Below are 15,701 nucleotides of genomic sequence, written 5' to 3' on the forward strand. Positions count from 1 at the left end.
TCCCAGTGCCCTGCTCTACATCTTGGTTTTTTGATATTAGATATTAATTTGTCCTCACTTAAAGATGAGGGGCTCAACAGAGTAACACATTTTATGGTCTCTGCAATTAGTGGGAAAACGTATGAAAACATAATATGACATTAACGTAATATCACTTCTGAAAGTGCAGTTGAGCACCAGCTTTTTTTTTTGCCTTAAGTGTAATTTTCCACTTCTCAAAATTCCATTTAATTAAACTCATTTATAGCAACGAAATTAGAATCTAGATCATGAAGGAAATTTCATTTACAGTCTGTCTGCCTTTTTAATTGCTTGGCTCAAAAGCAGCAGCGCTTTTCTTATCAGTCTTCCATGCTTATTGCTCATTTTCTTCTATAAACTAAACTCCAGACATCTTCCCTGTAAAAGCATGCCAGAATTTACAGTGGCACCACGCTAAAGCAATAATTCCTGCTGAAACTAAGCAGATTTCATTACTGTCAGCATGTTTTTTACATCAGAGGAAGAGGTTGGACGATTCAAATGTCACTTAAAAGGTGGGATTGTTTTACTAGGAGGGAAGGTTGGAGAACCTCAGTCCCTTGGTATTTTAGCAGCTATAATTCCTCCTATAAGGCAGAGTTTCTAAACTATAGAAATGTAGAGATAAAATACTGAAACAAAAGCTTTCTCTTAAGTTCAGTAGAATTTGGACCAGCACAGGTATGCAGAACAAAGCTTGCTTTGCATCCCCTTCATCTCTTATAGGAGAGCTTGGCACCACTTTTAGCCAGAGCAGACTACTGCTGCATAAGAGAGGTCTGCAGGGAGGTTTGCCAAACTGAAAGAGAAGCAAAACCACCTTCAAAAGAGAAACCCATCCTGGAGGCCAACATCTAAATTCCTCATTAATTCTCTGGTCACCTCCTGCAGCCCCCAGGAATCCATCCAAGAGCTCTGGGGCATTGGGCATTTCTCTTCACCTCCTCTCAGCACCCCATTAGGAAGCCACCTTTGTCTTTCTCCCCTTTATTTCTCCTCCTATAAACTCTTGGATGACAGTTTGGGGACAAGGGCAGGTCATGCTGACCGACAGTTTCTCAGTGTGGAAGATTACATCAAAGGAGCAGCAGATGTCATCTTTCTTTATCCCTTTAAGTACATTATGACTTGCAGGAGCTGCAGGAAACCCCCCAAGAGGATATAGGGGAAACCCAATACACAGAGAGGAGCACAGAAATACCCTTACATAAGACTAGAGGCACTTTCAATCTGCAGTCACTAACATGGACAGGCAAATTCAAGCAGCCTCCTTAAAGCTAAAAGCTTCATACCCTTAGCCTTTTGTCCTGCAGTAACAGGCAGAGAGATGCCCAGAGACCCACATCTGTCCACGTTTAAACTGGATTTGTTCCCTCTAGTGAATGTTCATGGTGCTGCTGAATCAGTGGCAATGGGAGGACTAAAGAGATTTTGTGTTCCATTTACCAGCCCACACCCAAGTTCTTCCACTTTTCAACAGAGTAACAGGAAGTCAATCAAATCCTGCCACTGTTATAGCAATGAAAACCCTCTTAATTACATGGCAATGGACACTTACTCATGTTGATGTTTAACAGCTCATGAAGAAGTCATTGAAACTTGAGATTAATGGTTGATTTTTGAAGGAATTCAGTGCTGACTCTAGAGGGTTCAGTCCCAGAGAGACAAAGGCTCCAGTGTGCCTTAACATCACTACCAGCGATTGCTAGAGGTATCCAATTAGATACTGGTGTGTGTATGGCCCATGCTAGCCCTTGGCCTAGCATTAGCATTCCAGATTGCACAACTGGCAGTGGAATAACAGAACCACATGGAGAGCCACAGCCATTGAAAACAACAGGACCCAGCCAAAGGCCTGGGATTTTTGGTTGCAATAGAAACAAAATATTTTCTGAGTAAAATCAGAGACAAATGCTTGCTTCAAGACCTTAGGGTCATGCTTAGACTTTAACGTGTTGCCTACAACTAAGGAAAAAAGAATGGCACATCACAGAGCAATAGTCAAGAATCCTAATGATGGCACTACAATGGGTTTGGTTTTGATGAAGAATTACTGTTCTTCATCACAACATGAAGTGGCTTTCCATCAATGTTATCATTTTTAATTCAGAATTAGCAGGGAAACGTCACGTTAAGATGCAAACCATCAACTGCAGCTTTTTTTGCTAACACCACATTCAAAAGCTTTTATCTGACATCACTCCAATGACTTCACTGTTTCACCATCCATTTCTGTTCAGCATCCAGATGCATCAGACTTCAATCCCTCTGGCCTCCAGCAGCCAGCAAGAAACAGAGGAGCTTTTGCAAGAATAGCAGAGTCTAAGACTCTTTCCAGGAGGTTGGGGAGAGCTGCCCCAATGTGGAGATCCATGGGGAGCAAAGGGAGCATGAGTGGGAAGAAAGATGATGCTGACAGGCTTATGCTTGCAAGGCACAGTGCTCCATTCAGGACCTTCCCAAAAGTGCCTGGGAAAGGGAACCTCCAGCCATTGTTTGCCTTTCAAGCCAGTTCTGTGGCCACCATCTCTGCAAAGCCAAGGGAGATGCTCTGGATGTCACATCACAAACCTTGCCCAGGCTGGTCGCTTCCCTTCTGAAAGGATGAGGTAAGCTGGGACTGACAGCCCTTGGGTCAAGGCTCAGTGAAAGCAGGCCCTGGTGCTGCAGAGCAAACTGAAGGCGCTTCTGCTTAGCTTGAAACATTGGTTATTGAGGAAAGTGATCAAGATGCAGTAGCACATCTAAAACAGCTTTGCAGATGGTGAGTGGGCTGCAGAGGAAAACCCAGGCCCCACAATATTATAGACAAAATGAAAGCTTGGAGCAGTACTAAATTTAAGGGAATGATTTGAGTTCCCCAAGCTGTCTGCATACAGCCTGACCATATTGAAACGACTGCGCTCTTTCCACAACTCAAATACTTGGCGTGCCTGAAGAAACCTCATGTAAACAGGCAAATAAGCTCGCTCACATTTCACTTAGCACAACTGCCATTTGTTGTGGCACTGTGCTCCAGTGTTGGCACAGCAAGTCGTTTTAATCCTCCGAACGGAACAGAAAAGAGGAAGATGGGAGTGGGAGAGACTATCCCAGGAAAACCACACCATGCAAAATACCCTGACAAGCAAGCTCTGCAATGCCTACCTTCCCTGCTCTGCATTTAGAGGAGCGGAGGAACCCTAACTTTGATACCTGGAAGGAACAGCCAGTGCAAAGCAGTAGGCATTTCTAAAGAAGGACTCTGATTTCTTTATCTGGGATTAAAATATACAGGTTTATGTGAAGCACCTTCGTGATCTCTCTTTCCAAGTGCTTCAGATGGATATTATTTTTCCATTAGCTGATTACCGCTTGCAGGAGATGGTTGCTTTGGAGGAGCCGGCAATATGCCAGAACCTCATCCCGAAGGCCACAGTTTGGAATGAACAGAAGAAGGGAATAGCCTCCAGTGTTAAATAGACATTTTCCATCAATATTTCAATGTCAAGTGAGTAATATCAGCATGTGGAAGCTACTGCTGGGAAGGGATGTTCATGTGTTAGTTAATGAGGAAAGGTCGCCTAGCCCATGCGGCCTCTCTGGAACAGACTGGATGCTGGAGAAGGGACAAGTGGAGCTTGACTCAGAATAGCGTGGCCTCAGCCCAGCTGCTGCTAATGAGTCATTTTGATGTGGGAACATTTCTTCAGTACAGCTGCCTTCAGATCAGAGTGTTGACATGCACAGTTGGAGTCTTGAGAGACGGGAGACACTGTTTCCAACGCCCCCTTCAAGAACAAGGAGTTCAAGTGCTCCCAGCATAAGTCCCCACGTACAGAATCTTGGTACCCAAGTGGCACCAGTACTGGAAATGGCCAAATCTTCCCTACAATGTTTTTCTCCTCAAAAATACCCACATCCACAGATGTTTCCCACGCAGAAACTGAATATTCACAATTACTGTGGATATGCAATGTCTTAGGTACTTGACTGTGTAAAGCTGAGGATTTAGGCATCTGTATGCAGAGAAGAGGTGTTCAAACAGCAGTAGCTCAGCTACCCTCCAGACTCCTCCCTTACAGTGCCATGGTCAGATAGCTGACTGCATTGGAGCAGCGATTCAGCTGGAGATCCTCAACACCACCCCATGAGGAAGGTGACCTCCTACAACCTGGGAAGCCACCTTCAGTGTGAGATCGCTGACTCTGCTCATAACCCAAGTGATTGAACGGGTCTGGGTGTCTGGGTTTCTGCTGGTCGTGAGCTGCTCCCTGGAGGAGTTCTGCTCAGAGAGACCTATGGAAGAGCACGCAGGGGGAGTACACTGGATGTTATCCAGAACTGATATGCAACAAGATGGATATTGGCATGATCACAAGTGGAAAAGGGAGGGGTTGGAACAGAGAAGGGAAAATATGAAAAATATGAAGGAGGGACAATAAGTTGTGCCAAGAGAAAAAGTAAATTATAAAGTAGGAATTTCTGAAGTGAAGGCAAGAAAAGAATGTATGTTGCAAAAAGGTGGAGTGACAGAAGAGATATATTGGTAGATGTTTCTCTCAAGGCAAAGCTGCTCTGCCAACCCGGCAGGGAGGGTGCTCTTCTGAAGATCAGTTGCCAAGCTGGCTTAATGTGATGTTCTTATAGCCTAAACAGGCAAGATCAAAGATGAGGAGACAGAGCCAATGGAGGGAGGCAGAAGGGCTGACATTTGTAAGTCACAGGTGAGGAAGCCAAAGACAAACAAGACAGACTCAGCAGCCACAGGAAGAAGAAAGCTGCAGAGATGCTCCATGGGCTCCCAAGATTTGAGTATTTGGGCTGAAAGCTGGTGCCCCCATTCTGTGGGCGCAGAGAGGAGGCTGAAGACCTGCTCCCAAGCAACAAGAGACCAGGATGACCTAGTAAGAAAGTTTTGCAACTATAGAATAGTTCAAAGCTGCCCTATGGCACATCAAGGCCAGCTCGACCGAGCGTGACTTAATCAAATAGTTTTACCTTTGTTCCCATGATTTAATGGATGTAGGAGTAGGAGGAAAAACCTCAAATACCTCCTACATTCATCCAAGCCTTCTGACATTCCTTCTTTCCCTTCTCCCCTTGGCCTCCCAGGGCCAATAACATTTCCAAGCCATAAGCTGGAAACGATTAATGCAGAGACAACAGAAAAACATCCTTTATGGATTAGTTCACGTAAGTAATTGTACTAGTGTTCTCAGCAGACCTGTGTGGAAGCCAAAAGGTTCCTGGCTTCAGTGACTGCTGGTGGTTCCAATTATAGTCACCCTCTTACAAGTACAAACACAGGCTTGCTGCAAGCGACAGTGATTCTGCTCCTACAGTAACTGTGTGACACAGTCATGATCTATCTGCATGCCAAAGCCATGGCTATCTAGTCACCAGAACCAGATTACTAGAGCCAAAGAATGTGGATGGAGTTGACTATAAACATAATTATATTACTACCTTACATAAGTGCTATGTTTTCTACATAAGGCTTATAAAATGCAAGGCATCTGTATGTGCAAAATGGGGAGTGATGGAGGAAAAATCCTCATTAAAGTCCTACAGATGAAACACAGAACAAATTCCAGAGCCTTTGCCAGTATTAAGCTAGCAGCAATTACAGCCACCGGAGAGCCAGACTTTACAGATGTCTGCACCCCATCGGCATGCAGCTGCCAAAGGACAGGTAATAGTTCACAAATAGAGCTCATGCCACGGTTTGAAAGGCCACAATGATGTGAACATGCATTTATCCACTGGATGAAGCCACTGCTGCAGTAGGTATAGCTGTGGTATTATGGTAGTGTGTTATGTATTGAAGTAATGTATATGGGGTACACTAATGTACATCTATTTACTTAATATGTTTATTTAAATGGAGCAGCAGATTTGCATGGCTGACAAAGCCAAAGCACTGCATCTGAGCTTCAGCATCATCCCAAGCGTGATGCTGAGGTCTCCAAAGCTGAGATGAAGTAGGGAGAAACAAATCCAGAAGCTGTCTCACACCCACCTTAGACAGGTAGGGCCAGGGCCATCACTGGAAGGGCTGTGAGGAGGTGGTTCTCACCGTCTCATGTATGGATGTCCTTGTTTGAATTCTGACCCTGGTTAAAATTAATGAGGAACAGAAGGTAAAGACATGTTTCCATAAAGGAGTGGGCTGGAACATAACTCCAGGGGACATCTATGAATAGCTCCATGGTGGGTGGATCTCTTGGAACAGCAGCACTAATACATGTCTTTGCCTTTGGACCTATATGTGGCACATATAAGTCACCAAAAGGTGTGACTATCAGGCCTAAATCAGCCCAGGAGGTATAAATGCCACAATCCGTATAATTAACAAGCCCAGGATCACCAGGACATGAGTGCTCAGGCTGATGGCTGCTATACTCATCCTCCTGTGATACAGCCTGAGCTGCAGGATGCTGCATGGATGTGAGTAGGGCTGCAGCAGAGCCTCATTCCTTCTGTTTCAATAGTCTGATGAGAACTTGGATTAATCAGAGTAAACCCTTTCTAGGGACTGTCGTGCTTCCAGCAACACGGAGCACGAATGCCATCCTCTGCAAAGCAGCTGAAAAAACAGGAGTTAGTGTTTCTCCCTCTTTTCCATCCCTCTGTAATCAGCTGCCATCCCTGGTGAGCACGTGGTACAGTCCCGGAAGTCAGGGAAGAAAATTGTAAGTTATGGGGATTTTGCTTTGGGGATGAAGTATTAGCAGCAGGGTGTAAGCAGACATGGCACATTTTAATGCATAGGCAGAGTTAATCAAGCTTGATTTCCTCTTCCCCTATGGCAGCTGGGAAGAGTCTGCGGAACTGTAAGAGATGTCAAATGCCTGAACCTGGGAAGTTAACTCCCTGCACTGCGGTGCCAAGAGCAGATGTGAACCCATTAACCTTCACCCGCTGGAAATGTCCAGCAAGTTCTGTGTGCTCAGAGGGTGCCTCACAACCAGCCCATCGAGCATTGCATGGCTGCAAAGAGGAGAGCCTCTCCTCCAGCCTCCATGAGCCACTTTGGATACTCCCCACCATTTAGTTCACTGCTCAAATCCCATACCTGAGGTATGGGTGAGCTCCTCTCTTAGCCTAAATACAGCCTCAAGCTCCAGCCTCAGTTTCTTAAGCCCAAGTGTGAACTACGCTGTGATCCATCTCTCTTACCAAAAATCCCACCCAGGATATAAGAAGAAAGCTTCTCGTTATACTGTCCAAGTATTGGGTTCAGTGAATCATTTCCCAGCAAAAAGGGTTTCACTGGAAAATTCCTAAACCAGATCAAATTCGCTCCTAAATGTAATAAAAATTCCAGGCCAGATCCTCAAGTGCTGCAGCTCTCGTGCCCAAGGCAAGGTGGAGTGATGCCACCTCCGCAGGACCTGGCACCCAGCGCTTTGGCCAGCTCCTTTCCTCTTATTCTTTATGGACATTCCAGTTTGCCTTTACCTCAAACAACCCAACCTGCAGCGGGCAGCTGTAATTACATCTGTAGCTTGCTCCTTTTATATGTATCGTGCTGTTGAAGCCGACGTGGTGATCTCTAACTGAGCTATCTGTGATCTTGTGCCTGGCTGTGGGTAGTGCAGGCCAATGTGCTCATGATTGAGTGTTTGCCTTGGTCTAGAGGGAATCAGCTTTGCCTTTTAGGGTGTGGTTATCTACTCCTATGTGGTGTTCTCCCACAAATCCTGCAAAAGAGGATCTCAGCATCGCTCTGTTCCCATCATTCCCTATGCGTTACATGGAAGCTGGGAAAAAATGTCAGAATAGCACCTTGGTACTTATTTATGATAAGATTAAATTTGAAAGTATTGGGTAGGAGTCAGGCAAAGCCCATCCAAGCTGATGGGCAGAGAATTAACAGGAAACTGCAGCCCAAAACTATACAGCACCACATTCCAGGAAGAGTAAAGTTCCTTCTAAGCTATGTTCCGATTTAGAGCTTAGTGGTGGGCAGCCAGAAGTTTCTCATCAGTTATGCAGAAAATGGCTTTAATTGCTGGCCTTTCAGAACTAGACTTGTAAATAGACCTCCTTGTCATAGCAATAGTGTCTGACCACAGCTCAATTGCTTTCTCTTGCATCTGCATGTTTAAGATGCTGCTGAATCGCTGTGGTTAGAGGAAGACGTTGGCCATGGAGACATCTGAATCTAAACAAGAGTCACAGGACAACAAACAGTGAAGAGCTGAGGCTGTTCCAAAAGTGCTGATGCACAAAGGGAAACACAGACCTGAGGTCATCTCCTTGTCTATGCATGCAATATCAGGGCTTTGACCAAGCACTGGATAGAGCCATCACTAAGGACTTCGGAAAGCCATCCCTCTGGAGGGAAGGTAAGTGTGGAAGAGCAACCAATTGAGCACCCCAGCCTCGCACAATTACATCTGTATCTAAGAGTGCATCAGAGAGCTCAGAGACTTACCCAGTGGCAGTGAATCACCTTAACTGCCTTTTCAAGCCTCACTTGGTGACACTTGGGGCTCTTAAGCATTAACTAGGAGCGAGACAAAGCATTTGTCACTGCTAAGATGTGTCCCTCCTGCCTGCCTATACAACTGCAGAGCCTCAGAGGTACATTTCTTTCCTATTCAGTATCTGGTTTAAATTAGACTCAGAAACTTGTTCCAGATACCAGGACATGGAGAACTTGTGACTCATGCTCCATCATGCCTATTCTGGACAGGGGAGCCTGGTGCTTAAACCACGACCCAGGGGAAGGAAAACCTTAAAGGGTATGGCAGTAGGGTGCTGCAGCAACAGGGAGCTGCCAAGGAGTCTGCTCATCTTGTGTATATTCAGCTAGGACTTGCAAGCAGAAGAGATGCAGGTCGAGGATGGATGTGCACTTTTGACAACAGGACAAACGCACCCTTCTGAGCTATTCCCAAGGGAAAAGTCACTCAAGCACGGCAGACTGTTCTTCAGCAAACCTGTTCACTGCGAGGGATTCAGCATTAAAGGGAGCTGGAGGATTGAGTATGTGGTGACAAACAACTAGTGAGATAATCCTGAGAGAGAACATTTATGTGGATGCTCTCCAGGGGTCCCCACCTTTCTTTTTGGCTGCTATGGTGTCTTTCCAGCTGCTGAAAAATTCAGCTTGGTTTTCCATACGGTGTCTGCAGTGACAGCATGAAAAAGGGAGAAGTAATTGCAAAGGGGTATTTTCTTTTATGCATGGGGGAAGCACAGGTAGGATTACTGCTGATAACACCTGCCTGGGAAGGATGGAGACTGAACCCTTTCTTCTGCCCCATCTGCATCTTTGCAGGGTGCCTGGAATACAGGAACAAGTGAGAAAGACCAAACCTAAAACCAGAGCTTTTAGCAGCAACTGAGCTGGTAGCAGAATGATTCTATGATTTTAGAGGTGAGACTCCTGTAGTTCTCTCATGTAATGGATTTCTGGACAGTGAGCTGCCAATACAGCACACCGCATTCCTGGTGTGGCAGAAACCTCTAACCACTAACCACAGCAGCTGTCTCTGGCCATCCATCCAGCAACACTCCTCTTCATCCCACACCAGGCTAAGACCTTCCTTCCTCCCAGCCTCATAACAAAACCAAGTGCTCACAGGGCTGCCCACCTGGGTGCTTTATTTCCCACTTGGAATTAACCCAGATAGAGTCCCTTCAAGTAGAAAAGCTATGGATAAATTTGCTGCTGAATTCCACATTTTATACTGTAATAAACCCTTCCTGAGATCCTACTGCTATTAGCTGCTAAAATTTACGGGAATCCTTAAACCTTCATTTCCTTCTACAACTTTTTTACCTCTTAAAATGCATGCTGCTCACCAAAACCCACTCAGGGAAGTGTAATTCAGCCTACGGACTCTGCAGCCAAGCTCAGCACACGCACCATTGACTTGTTTAAAAGATTAACTCACATCAAAAAGTGGATTTCTTATCAACAGCCAGAAGTTGCATCCCTATTTCAATATAATTGACTATAAAATGACACGAATCAGCTTTCAAAAGCCTAATAATGCCTTTTGCCTGAAGATGAATTCAGTGAATTCATAACTGGCAGAAGTTGTTTAAAATAGATAATTCCCAAGATTTAGTGTTACATTTTTTTCCATGGTTTAGAGCTCCAAAATATTGCCTCAATACCAAGTAATGGATGAGCAGAAACATGAAATTCCTAGAAAAGAGCTTGAGAGGTGGGGGTAAAAGCAGCCCCAAACATGAAGTGCAAGCTAAAACAGGGCTCCTTTCCCTCGGGTGCCCACTGCTCCCACCAGCCTCATCCCCGGCTCATTGCTTTCCATTCCTGTTCTGCATTACTTGTTTTCCCTTGAAATGACATTAACCCACAGGTTAAAATGCCAGTCCCCCGAGACTGATAGTTACAACGAGAGCATGTACAACACATGTACCATTACTGAAAGCTTCCCAGTGGGCCTTTCCTGCTGCGAGACTGCCCTAGTGCACAGGCTGTACCATTACACAGGGCTGTCACATCACTGTGCAGGCACACTCCTTATAGAAAACAGGCTAAATGGAAGGGACCAAGACTGAAAGAAATCATGAACTTCTCTCAGGATATGGAACACTGGAAGCCTGTTGCTATTTAGACTTCTTTTTTGAATACTGGTCTTAGCTACAGTTTACTTTTCCCACTTAGAAACGTGGAAAAGTTTGTTCAGCTTAAAGTTTCCTGTTTGGCATTAGCAGCTGCTGGCTCCGATGTTTATAAATATTCCAGCAGGCATTTCTAGAGGAATCTGGTTGCAATTAAGCATCGAGCAATGCGGCTGTCTGCTCCCAAGCAGAACTAGTGCTGCCCGAGGTGACCTGTGGGAGACGAGGGGCTGCTGCTCGGCGAGCCGTATGCGCTGCAAGGCAGGCGTTAGCAGCCAGCCCTGTAGCTTTAGGGGGCTGTGATTTAACAGGAAAGTGAAATCACTCACTTGTGGTGTCCAAATATAGTAGCTCAGGAGGAACATTTGGTCAGCAGGCCTGGGACCACCTACTCTGAGCATTACTCATCGCGGTCCCCAGTGTCCTCGAGCATCCTTAGGTTGCGCGGTGCAGAAAGGCGCTTCTCCAAGCTAAGCATCTCCCCGTGCCCATCAGCCCTGTACACCCCAGCATTTCATGCTCTCCCTGGGTACACCAGCTTCAGGGTCCCCCAATTCTTGTTAATATACCCTAAAGCTAAGCAAGCCAGAGCAAAGAGCAAAAGGAATAGCCTAGACAAAGACAACCCTTTTATTTCCCAGGCAAATCTGCCCATAGCTTTCTGTAGCATTCACCCCTGCTGAACCCAAGGCACGTTATTTCTCCCCAGGCAGCCACCACCTTGTTTTCAGGGCTTTCCAGGGGCAATTTCTTCCCATCTTTTTAAAATAGACTCTGATGTGTTTTGGATTGCTCTGGTCCTTAAAGAAAAGGTTCCAAGCATCTCCTTGGAATCAGCAAGGCTTGTGTGTGGATGTGCTTTCAACCCTCAGTGATGGGCAGAGAAGGAGAACGTGGCTTCCCAATGAGCCAGCTAACCCTGAAGAGTCAGGAAACCCAATAAACAATGAGACAATGGTATTGCCTCAGAAACCACTAACCTGGGACAGGAGATGCCCTTTTACTGTATAGGTGCTTAGCAGGGGAGAGATTACTCAGAGGAATGTGCCACTCAGCTGCTTTCCCCCAGGCTGTCTGGTTCTTACCTCCTTGATGCTATGTCCTGCACTCTCACTGTGTAAAGCCAGGGCAGCCCCAGCGCCTCTCCACTGTGCCCCAGTGACACCAGTCACAGGCATGGGCAGCTGGGGCCTCATGGCAAGCACAGTTCCCATTCCCAAGCCCAGGCAGTCAGCTGTGGATCAGCATCATTCCTGCCCTGTCCATACACCCATTGCAGGGCATCTCCCAAATCTGAACCAGGAGCTCTTTGGGCACAGCCCAGGACTGTGTCCGAGCCTGCACAGTTGAACTAGCCCTTCTGTGCTCACAGTCCAGTGCTGATCCAGCTCAGCATCCCATCTTTTGGGACTGCAGCTCATGGGCCTCTGTAGCTCCCCAGGCATTTCAGAAGAGCTTGCAGCACAGGCCATTTTACTATTGTTCTCCTACATTTCAGTGTAACAGCAGCAAGAACATAAGGTAGAAACAGCCCAAAAGCAGAAAACTCATGAACAATTCTGCAGTCAAAACCTTTTCTGGAAGAAGTGACTTTTAAGTTCCTCTTTTGCTGGTTTTACTTAAAAAGAGGCAAAATATGCTGAGCAAATAAAAGGCATAATAGCACAGCCTCACCCCCAGCCTGTTTCCGGCCGTACGCAGCAGCATCACGAACTTCTTAAAGAGCAGCATTTCCTGAACCTCAAGTGCTCGCAGATGGTGTTGTCCTGGAGCCCTTTCTGCTGATGCTCCTCGGTTCCCTTTGCTTGCGTGACTGCTCTGCAGCTTTAGTTTGTTTATTCCACTTTTTCCTGCTCTCTCCTTAGGAGCTAAGGAAGGGAACCAGCCACTTGTGCTACTTTAATCACTTGCTGGTGCCAGGGCACGTCCACGGGGTGATTAACGGGGTGCGGCACTGCCATTCATGTGAGCAGAGATTGCACAACCGGGTCCCTTCAGCGCGAGTGTGGGGATGGATGAAGCATGGTCAGGGACACGAGTCTGTGAAGGTTTCTATCTGAGCACTTTGGGCTGTGCATGATAGGAAGGGTGAGGATCTGTTACCTGACTAGTAGCAGGAACAGACACCTCCAGTGCCTGTAGGCTACCCTGTCCATCCAGAACTCCAAGATCACAGACTGGCCTGGGTTGAAGAGACCTTCAAGCTCATCCAGCTCCAACACCTGCCACGGGCAACCCCTGCCACGGGCAGGGACCCCTTCCACTGGAGCAGCTTGCTCCAAGCCCCTGTGTCCAACCTGGCCTTGAACACTGCCAGGGATGGGGCAGCCACAGCTTCTCTGGGCACCCTGTGCCTCAGCACCCTCATAGCACAGAACGTCTTCCTTAGACATATGCCAGCTCCAAGCTAAAAACCACATCACCATGAGCCTGTCCAGTGTCTAAAGCCACAAACTCCACAGACAGCATTGTTAGGAGAACTCGCACCATGCCAGATACAGGGGTTAAGATGCATGCAGCAGATAGATGTGCCTTCAGGTTAGTGCTATAAAGTCAGCCTTAATTATATAGCCAAAACTGCTATCATGGTGATCTTGATACTTCAAGACCCATCAGGCTCTTCATGGAGGCTGATAATGCCACAGGTGCTGCAGTAATACTGGAGAGTTAGGTGGGATTTCTGCCCAATCATTGCTGAAAAAGCTCACTTATCCCAGTTGTAAACTAGGAAGCAAAGGGCAGAGAGGTTCAAGAGCTGCCCAGAAGCACTGGTGGAAAACCTGAAATCTATTAATCCATCCTCCTGCCTCCACAGAACCAGCAATTTAACAAATACCCCCAGAAGGCCTCCAGCTTCTGTTCAGTTATTTCCAAAACAAGAGATCTTCATTCTGGCACAGAAGTAACAGTTAAAACATAACCTGTTCTGCATTGCCAGATAATAGGACTTGATGCACATAAAGAAAATGAAGGTGTTACTTCAAAAGTCAGATAACATCCTTTTGGAAAGATGGGCTGAACAGGGAAAGAAGAGACAAGAGGCAAGTCAAAAGCCCAAGGGGTAGCCAAGCTCTCTGAAAAGCAACAGAGAAGTCAAGGGTAAAGGTACCAAGAAAGAGATGTGCCCGGACCAACTCATGACCATCCTGTAAAGATTTTCCAGTGTATCCTGAATGGCAGCACCCAGCAAACCAACCTTTCCTCCCACCTTCCTTTCCAGGAGGTGATACTGATCCTTGGTAAAGCTATTCCACCTTAGCCCTTCATGGGGCACAGCGTGCTGTGTGGCTCACTGGCCACTTGATACCCATCTGCTCTTGTACCAAATGACTTCTCCTAGGGAAAGTGCTGAGCTTTTGCAAAGTCATCATAATACCATGAAGATATTATGAAGCAGTGAGTGGGTGGAAGAAGGTCCTCCTCAATGTTTTTCCTTGGGGAATGTATAGATTTCTGCGAAATCTCTCAAATACATCACCAAAAAGGACTTAGAAGAAAAATGCAAGGGTTGCCTGAGCCACAGCTGGATGCCTCCAACACCATTGATCTTTCACCAGCACTAACATAACCCTTACTTTTGCCTTTTGGTCCTCCTGAGAGCATCTAACAGGTGCAACTCTCCAATAAATCACGTGTAGGAGCAGGGATTTATGTACAGTGGAAAAGCAGGGAGCACAATCCCTTCCAGTGCCTGCATGTGGGTGGCTTCACCCCTGCCTTCAGGTTCAACTGTCAGGGGTCATCCTTCTGCCACACATCTGGCTGTGATGCTGTGGCTTCATCCAAGCCTCTGCTGGCCTTTGACACTTGAAAGGCTTTTCCCTTTCCACCTTTCATGTAATGAGGCACATGGAGCTGCCATCACTGCACTCACAGCCTGACCCCCCCCAAGCCCCATAGCCTGGGGAAGGTCAGCTCCAAACCTTTTCCATAAGCCAAGCAAACAGTGCTCCAGGATTCCCATGGTGCTGGGAGAGCTCACATTTTCCACTACAGCATCCCTCCTGGGACAAAGCACAGCACTGCTTTTGCTTTTACTGTAAATACATTTGCAGAAGACCACCAGAAAGGAAAAGAACTTTCTAGAAGAGAAACATCTCTGGCTCTTGTCTCAAGATGTAAATGAGCAAAACCACCACATGGAGCTTCCCAAAACACAGCATTTCACATCCAACTTTTGCTTTTCCCCCCTTTCAGAGGTACTACTTTTTCACTGCTTCAACCCAGGAGAGCTCTGGTGCTCAGCCAGCACAGGAGCTACCCACCAGCATCACCCCAGCCATGATCACCAGGCACCAGCAGGATTCCAGGACTCAGAGCACACACTTAAAGGCTGTATTTTTCCTGAATAGATTTCTGCATACATTTAATTATTTTGTTGAACTGGAGCCACTGCAAATGAAGGATTCATTATTCTAAAGAAGTAACTGAGGGTGGCTGCACATTCCTGTACATTTTCAATAGCAAAACACTCTTCGCTCCAAAGGAGGAAGAAAAGCAGGATTTCTCTCCAAAAGGCTCTTATTTGCTCTCAGTTTGGCTCCTTCTTTCTCAGCCCTGAAGGGAGCAAAAGCAGCCTGGACCCTCATCCAGCAGCACCTTAATCCGGCTTTGCTGCTTCTCCCTCCTGCAGCTGCAGGGTGGGATAGATGGGTACACAGGGAAACCCCAGCTCCTCCATCCCTCAGCTGGGACATCCCTCAGGTTCCCACACCCAGCCAAGCTGATGGGAGCATTCTGCCCCTTGCTCAGCACTTCCCCAGAGGAGTTGTGTTTCTCCCCAGCACCAGCAACTTCCTTCTTCCTTTCACTTCCACCTTTTGCCACATTAAAAAAAAAAAATAAAGAAAGATTTCTCTAGAAAATGGTAAGTTTCATATTCCCATAATCTCAGCACTCCTCATTTCCCCATCTTTCAGCTGCTCTCCTCTTGCTTCCTCCCTTTGCATCCTTTGAAGGCTGGAGCAAAAACATCTTGGTGTTCTTGGTGGGGTGACTGCCAGTATCCACCCTCACTGCACAGGCATGGATATCCATGAGGGAAAACATCCCTGAAGTGTCACTGAATCCAAATGAGAGATGCAGTCCCTACT

Source organism: Pezoporus occidentalis, unplaced genomic scaffold, assembly GCF_034315485.1.
Source record: "Pezoporus occidentalis ecotype Australia unplaced genomic scaffold, CSIRO_AGI_Poc_V1 ctg55, whole genome shotgun sequence".
In the NCBI taxonomy this organism is placed as follows: Eukaryota; Metazoa; Chordata; class Aves; order Psittaciformes; family Psittacidae; genus Pezoporus; species Pezoporus occidentalis.